Raw genomic sequence first — 8321 nt, 5'->3', positions numbered from 1 at the left:
ATTCTCTAGCTTCTTCTGGAAGGGAGCTACAACCCCCTTAGCTCTTGTACTAGCTGAGGTACTAGTACGTAGGTGCTGACCTACGGAAGGCTACAACCTTTTCTTTTCTTCTAGGGACCACGTTTCATAAATTTTCAGACTGGATCCATGAATAACGTCAATCAAACATCAATTATATCTGCATCAACCAATCTCCTTTGCACCAAACAAAACTGAATCAAATAGTCACTTCTCTGAATGTTGTACCAGAAAATAGTAACAGTAACCAAACACCAATTCTAAACCCAGAACATTGCAACAATGAATAGAAGCAACTAAAACATATTTCAAGATACGTACGCTACTTCAATGTGTACAACCTGCATGCATACGCTGCTGAAATAAGGCCAACCAACTTATATGCTATTCTGCATTACAGAGCCAGTGTGTATACGCGCCTTTTCTTCGCTGAACCTGCGTACAGATCTATAAAAGATAATTTATCCTTTCACTTATTTAAACATTAGTTATACCCAGATTATCAGATTTATAGATCAATTCATGCACCAAAATAACAGATCAAAATCACACAAAGATACTACTATTCAAGCCTTAAGATCTTGATCCATCAATAGTACTTATCCTTCTTCTTGCACTCAGGTTCCTCCTTGATTCAGATCTAGCTATGCACCATAACCCAATGACCAGTATTCTAGATCTAGTTCTTCATAAGATATATAATGCTTGAGACCATACCTTTGCCTAATGATCTCCTTCCCCTTTTATAGTCTTAGGCCTTACACAATACCATGGTCCAAAACCATAAAGAATCAATACCTTGGACCAAATACCTAGGATCAACACTTCAAACGAAATACCATGGTCCAAAACCATAGGTCCAAATACCAAGGACTAAATACCATGGACCAAAAATAAGTTTTCCCACCGTACGTGCTTTTTCATCCATGAAAGTGCGTGCATATGCATACACGACTTTTGATTGGCAATCCAGCGTGTATACGCGACTTAGTCAAAGGGAACCTGCGTATACCTATTTTTCTTTCATTCTGAGAACCTGAACAGTGATCTGCCATCTGAGTGAATTGCCATCAAGGACAACACCTATGTCATAGTGCCAAACCTGTGTCATAATGCCAACAATCTCCCCCTTTGGACTTGATGGCAACCCCAAGTCACTCAAGGTCATTCTCCCCCTTTGACATCAAGGGAAAAGGGTTATGCTCCCCCTGAGTTCATGCTGAAATCTTTGCTCTGCTGAACTGTCCATGCTCCCCCTGACTGTAGGCAAGGTCTGCAAGAAGATACATAACCTTATACATCATAAATGACCTTCCTACCACCAAAGACTCATACATACATCCATCTCCCAACCAAGTGGGGATATACCAAAAGTTTACACAAGATAAAACAAGAACATTACATTATCCATCCCAGACATAGTGGGGAAATCAAAGTAGGCCATTACATGACCTTGACAAGAAAAGAAATACATGACATAGAGACGAAATATCTACAACCATATAGTTATCAACAACTATCATCAACAACATTTGTTAATCATCATTTAGGCTAGTAACCATGTTCTCCTTCTACACCTGTTCCCCCTTTGAACCAAGATCTTCTAAGATAATGCCAACAATGCATTATTAGAAGAATATGTATGCTCCCCCTGAACCTGTGCTAGGTGGTCTCTATCAGACTCATATCAGACTCCTTTCATCCTGAGCCTGGCCCATTGTTTGTCTTCAAACCAACATATACGCGACTGTATCCACATAAACCGGCATATGTACGCAGATTCTCCTCATTAAACTCGTGTACAACCACTTTTCTCTGAAACAAAAAAGTTTCAACAGCAAGATGATGCATCGACTACTCCCAGCTTCTGTCTGAGGTATTCAAATGTCTCCCTGGGCAGTGGTTTGGTGAGTATATCAGCAACCTGTTCCTTGGAGGGAACATACTCCAATTTGACCTTTTGTTCAAGCACTTGTTCTCGGAGAAAATGATACTTGATAAGTATGTGCTTGGTTTTTGAATGCATGACTGGATTTTTGAAATACTGATTGCGCTTGTATTATCGCATAAAATGGAGATAGGTGGAGTACAAGTGATTTGAAAATCTTGCAAAATTTGCATCATCCAAAGGAGTTTTGTGCAGCAAGATGCAGCAGCCGCATCTTCCACTTCAATTGTAGATAAAGCAATTGAACTTTGTTTCTTGCTGAACCAAGATACTAATCTGGAACCCATAAAGAATGCACCACCACTAGTTCTTTTTCTGTCATCCATGCTTCCTTCCCAATCTGCATCTGTATATGCATGAAGTGTGAGATCTGTATCTCTAGGATACCATAAGCCATAGTTTTGTGTCCCTTGAAGATATTTGAAAATTCTTTTAACTGCTTGAAGGTGTGATTCTTTCGGATTTGCCTGGAATCTTCCAACTATTCCCACTGCATTCATGATGTCTGGTCGGGTACCTGTCAAATAGAGCAGACTCCCAATCATGGATATATAGGTTGGTTGATGTAGAAATTTTGAATAATTTAACACATATTCAATAGAGATTATCCTGATCATGTACTATTTCGGAATACATACACAATACATAAGCTCCTCTACGTTGATCATCAATATAGCAGCATCAATAACAATAAAACATCAAGAGCATTTACACATTAACACAATATGTAACCCGGGGAAAGCATCTCGCTAAAAAACCCCACACTATCTGTATATTAATGATTGAGAACATGTAACATTACAAAGTACAATGCTTATCACAAGCAATCCAGTACCAGCTCCACCTGTTACACACAATACAGCTCAAATCTAATCTCCAAATATATTCCACTGCTTGCCTGCCTCTCCAACTCAATACTTGCTCAAGAACTGATGAGAATGGTTTACCAAACTCGTATTTCACCTGCAAAGAATCACTCACACTTTGTTGTACGTGAGCACAGGCTACAATTCTTGGTATTGGCCAATTCATTGGCATACTCAATCCCTTTGATTGTGCAAATCATCATGCACAGCTATAGTCACAACTCATAGCAATCTGATCCTCTAACACCTGTCCCTGCTGAACCAAACATGCACTGACATGCAACTGAGTTAACTAATGTATCCTATAGTTGCATTATGAGTTAATAACTTGTGAATTAATTAATAACTAATTCACCCAACTCATCTCTAGTCTATTTTCCAGTTAGACTAAATACAACCAGTTTAACAAAGCTAAACTGAACACAACTCCATCAACTGCACCTCCAGTCCACTAAACTCAACTCACTTGAGTTCTAACTGAAGTCCTACATGCAAATATTAGTCATCCCATAGGTAACCACATATTTCCTTATGAGATCTGCATGTACCACATCCGTAGCTCATCCTAAATTGCTCCAAGAGAATAAGATCAAGTTTATAGTCCAAATATTATTATGAGACAATAATATTTGACTTTTCTATTTTTGACAGCCAGTCTAAAAATAGACTTTGATCACTCATACTGTGATCACTCATACTGTGGTCACCCATACTGTGGTCACCCATACTGTGATCACCCATACTGTGATCACCCATCCTGTGATCATCCATGCTGGGATCAAAAATAGAACTTGCGCCATAATTTTCCTGTGGGCCCACTTAGTGAAGGCGACTCTTTTCACTAAGCTCCATCATCTTGTTGCAATCTCAACACTCCCTCTCGACAAGATATGTATTATCAGCAACCCCTATCCTGCCTCGGTGGTACTCAAATTTGCTCCTGGTGAGAGCCTTCATCAGAATATCAGCATCTTGATCCTCCGTTGGAATGTATGAAAGCAACATGATCCTCCGCTGCACACAATCTCTGATATGATGGTACCTGATGTCCTTGCTATCATATACTCGGCCTCTTGAGCTCCCTGCCCAATCTGCATCCTCCTGTCTGTACCAAAATCCATATCCCGATGTGCCTCTCAAGTAACGCAATACATGCTTGCCCGCCTTCCAGAAGAGCTTGTTAGGCTTAACCATAGCTTGTGAAAGCTGGTTAACTGCATAGCATATATCAGGTCATGTATTGACCAAATACATCAGTGACCCCACCAACTATCGATAAACAGTGGCATCCACTTCTTCTCCCGAAGTGGCATCCTCCTTCCTCCAACCTCCAGGAAGAGGAGTATCAACAGGCTTGCAGCCATGCATGTTGAACTTCTCCAGTATCTCCCGAGTATACTTTCCCTGAGAAACAAACAGTCCACCACTACGCTGCCATATTTCCAATCCTAGGAAATAGTGAAGGAGGCCCAAATCCTTCATCTCAAACTCTGTAGCAAGATCCTTCTTGATGACAGTATCAACAGCTCATCACCCGTTAGAATCAAATCATCAACATACAGTACAATGATAAGCAACTTACCCTCCACCACAATCTGGTATAGGTTAGGATCCGCCTCGCTCTTGGAGAATCCAAATCCTGTGAAATAGCTGTCTATCCGTGTGTACCAAGAACGTGGTGCTTGCTTCAACCCATACAGCGCTCTCTTGAGCCTGCACACATGCGACTCATTGCTGAAGACCTCAAAGCCTTCGGGCTGCTGAATGTACACCTCCTCCTCAATGACTCTGTTGAGGAACATAGTCTTCACATCCATCTGATGAATGTGCCATCCCATCTGCGCTGAGAGAGCAAGAATCGTCCGTATGGAAGAATACCTTGCGACAGGTGCAAAGGTCTCCTCATAATCGATCCCCTCTATCTGTGAAAAGCCTCGGGCAATAAATCTTGCCTTGTACTTCTCCACACTCCAGTCAGCTGCCTGCTTAACTTTGTAGATCCATCTCGAACCCACCACTGATTTCCCTTCTGGTCTAGGAACAATATCCCATGCACTGTTTCTGACAATAGAATCATACTCTTCCACCATGGCATCTACCCATGCGGGATCCTCCACAGCTTCCTCGAAAGAGGATGGCTCAGTCACAACACACTTGCTCATAAGAGCCATGTATCCAATGTACCGATCAGGTGACTGTCTCTGCCTGCGTTGGGCTGTAGGTGGTCCTACAACTTTCTCTGCATCTTGAGCCAGTCGCCCAGCTTCTGTCAAGCGCTTTCGCCCTCTGATGGTTGGCGCTGCATGAGTGATCTCTTCCACTCCATGAACCTCGTCCTGTGGCTGATCCATGTCCTGAAGCTCATCCTTAGGAACTAATAGCTCCTCATCTACATGCAAGTGTAGCTCCCTCTCAAGCGAACACTTCATGGCTTTCTCCTCCTGAAATTTTATATCCCATCACACAACAGTTTTACCACTGTCTGGCAAATACACACGATAGTTGTGGGGCGTATCAGTGTACCCCACAAATATCCCAACCTCTGCGGCCGGCTTCAACTTCTTCCTGGCATCCTTCGTCACATGCATGTAAACGTTAGCACCAAAAATCCTCAAATGAGAAAGATCAGGCTTCTTACCAGAATAAGCCTCCTTGGGTGTACTCATGCCAAGTATCCTATGAGGAAAACGGTTCTACACATAAACTGCTGTATTGCATGCTTCCGCCCACAAGTGAAGGGGTAGGCCCTGATCATGCAACATTGCCTGTGCAGCACCCACAATCATTCTGTTCTTCCGCTCAGCTACCCCATTTTGCTGTGGGTTATGGGGAGCTATGAGCTCTCTTTGAATCCCTTCTGCCTTGCAGAAATCCTTGAACTCATCCGAGATGTATTCACCACCATTATCGCTCCTAAGAGCCTTCACCTTCTTCCCCGACTCCTTCTCGACCAGTGCTTTGAATTCACAGAACTTTGAATATGTCTCGCTCTTCTTCTGCATGAAGAAGATACAACACTTACGAGAAATTTCCACCAGCAATTCTCTTCATCAACTCCCTTTGACGAAGATCCGTCCCTGGTACTCCGCCTGATCTCCTCATGCACAAGATCTGACCATAGCCTTTCCCATCCTGGCAATTTCTCCCGACCATTGACAGAGTCCTGATAGGAATGCCAACTCTTCGAAAGACCAAGGAGAGCCAAGCTCACCAAGTCCTCATCATCGACAGTAACCCCCACCTTCCCAGCTCATCTCGACACTGAGTGAACTTCGTGAGATACTTGGGCATACTGTCACCCTTCTCACATTTGATGTTTCTGAGTTTATCTTTGAGCACCGGCTTCCTCTGATCGCTCTTGCTTTGGAATAATTCTGTTAATGATTTCCACATCAAATATGGAGTAGCCTTTCCATGGAGGCTGGACACAATGTGATCCTTCACGCCCTCCAACAGAATCCTTCGACATTTTGCGGTCTTCTTTTGCCAAGCATCAGCTTGAGTAGCATCAGTAGGCTTTGGGACATCTGTATCTATGAACTCCTTCAACCCGTTATCATCTAATACTGCCTCCATCCTGTCCTTCCATGCAATATAGTTTGAGTTGCCCTCAAGAGCATACTCCAATCGCAATCCGTTGAAAGACATTGTTGTGTTGCCACCAAGAAAACACTGCTGCAAATTCGAATTTCCACCAGCTCCAACTCAACTGCCTCGGATCTAAGATTCGTGAGAACACAATATTTCTCGTACAGAGATTGACTGTATGGGCATTCACCAGATATCTCACCTTCCAAAGGAAGGATGAATCCAGAGGCTACCTAGCTTGATTACAGACTCTACTTGAAGAAATAGAATGCAAACACTTCCTGAATAGTAGATCTGATGATCAATCCTCGCTTGATATCCTGTAAAAATCTCTTCTACAAATCAAGCAGCTCCAATACCATGTAGAAACTTTTTTTTACAAATCATCTAGCTCTGATACCATGTAGAAATTTTGAATAAGTTAACACATATTCAACAGAGGTTATCCTGATCATGTACTATTGCGGAATACATACACAATACATAAGCTCCTCTACGTTGATCATCAATATAGCAGCATCAAAAACAATAAAACATCAAGAGCATTCACACATTAACACCGTATGTAACCCGGGGAAAGCATCTCGCTAAAAAACCCCACACTATATGTATATTAATGATTGAGAACATGTAACATTACAAAGTACAATTCTTATCACAAGAAATCTAGTACCATCTCCACCTGTTACACACAATACAGCTCAGATCTGATCTCCAAATATATTCCACTGCTTGCCTGCCTCTCCAGCTCAATACCTGCTCAAGAACTGATGAGAATGGTTTACCAAACTCGTATTTCACCTGCAAATAATCACTCACACTGTGTTGGACGTGAGCACAGGCTACAATTCTTGGTATTGGCCAATTCATTGGCATACTCAATCCCTTTGATTGTGCAAATCATCATGCACAACTATAGTCACAACTCATAGCAATCTGATCCTCTAACACCTATCCCTGCTGAACTGAACATGCACTGACATGCAACTTAGTTAACTGATGTATTCTATAGTTGCATTATGAGTTAATAACTTGTGAATTAATTAATAACTAATTCACCCAACTCATCTCTAGTCTATTTGCCAGTTAGACTAAATACAACCAGTTTAACAAAGTTAAACTGAACACAACTCCATCAACTGCACCTCTAGTCCACTAAACTTAACTCGCTTGAGTTCTAACTGAAGTCCTGCATGAAAATATTAGTCATCCCATAGGTAACCACATATTTCCTTCTGGGATCTGCATGTACCACATCCGTAGCTCATCCTGAAGTGCTCCAAGAGAATAAGATCAAGTTTATAGTCCAAATATTATTATGAGACAATAATATTTGACTTTTCTATTTTTGACAGCCAGTCTAAAAATAGACTTTGATCACTCATACTGTGATCACTCATACTGTGGTCACCCATACTATGGTCACCCATACTGTGATCACTCATACTGTGATCACCCATACTGTGATCATCCTTGCTGGGATCAAAAATAGAACTTGCGCCATAATTTGCCTGCGGGCCCACTTAGTGAAGGCGACTCTTTTCACTAAGCTCCATCATCTTGTTTCAATCTCAACAGTTGATGTACTGCTGCTAAATCATCATTGGCGCAGAGGCTGCATCCTGTTACCATAGGGGTACATACTGGTTCTGAATCTTCCATGCCATATTTCTTCAAAATCTCCTTGAGGTACTTGGTTTGTGACAAAAAGATACCGTCTTTATTTTGTTGGACTTGTAAACCAAGAAAATATGTCAGCTCACCAAGCAAGGACATTTCAAACTCTTTCTGCATCACCAAAGCAAAATTTTGACTCATGGCTTCTTCATTGCTACCAAAGATGATATCATCAACATACACGACAAGTATTAGCAATTTATCATTATCAATTTTTACATATA

Source organism: Pinus tabuliformis, chromosome 3_2 (assembly GCF_031772625.1).
Source record: "Pinus tabuliformis cultivar Carrire ecotype Pingquan chromosome 3_2, CPIR1, whole genome shotgun sequence".
Lineage (NCBI taxonomy): Eukaryota > Viridiplantae > Streptophyta > Pinopsida > Pinales > Pinaceae > Pinus > Pinus tabuliformis.
This window is presented reverse-complemented; position numbering follows the sequence as displayed.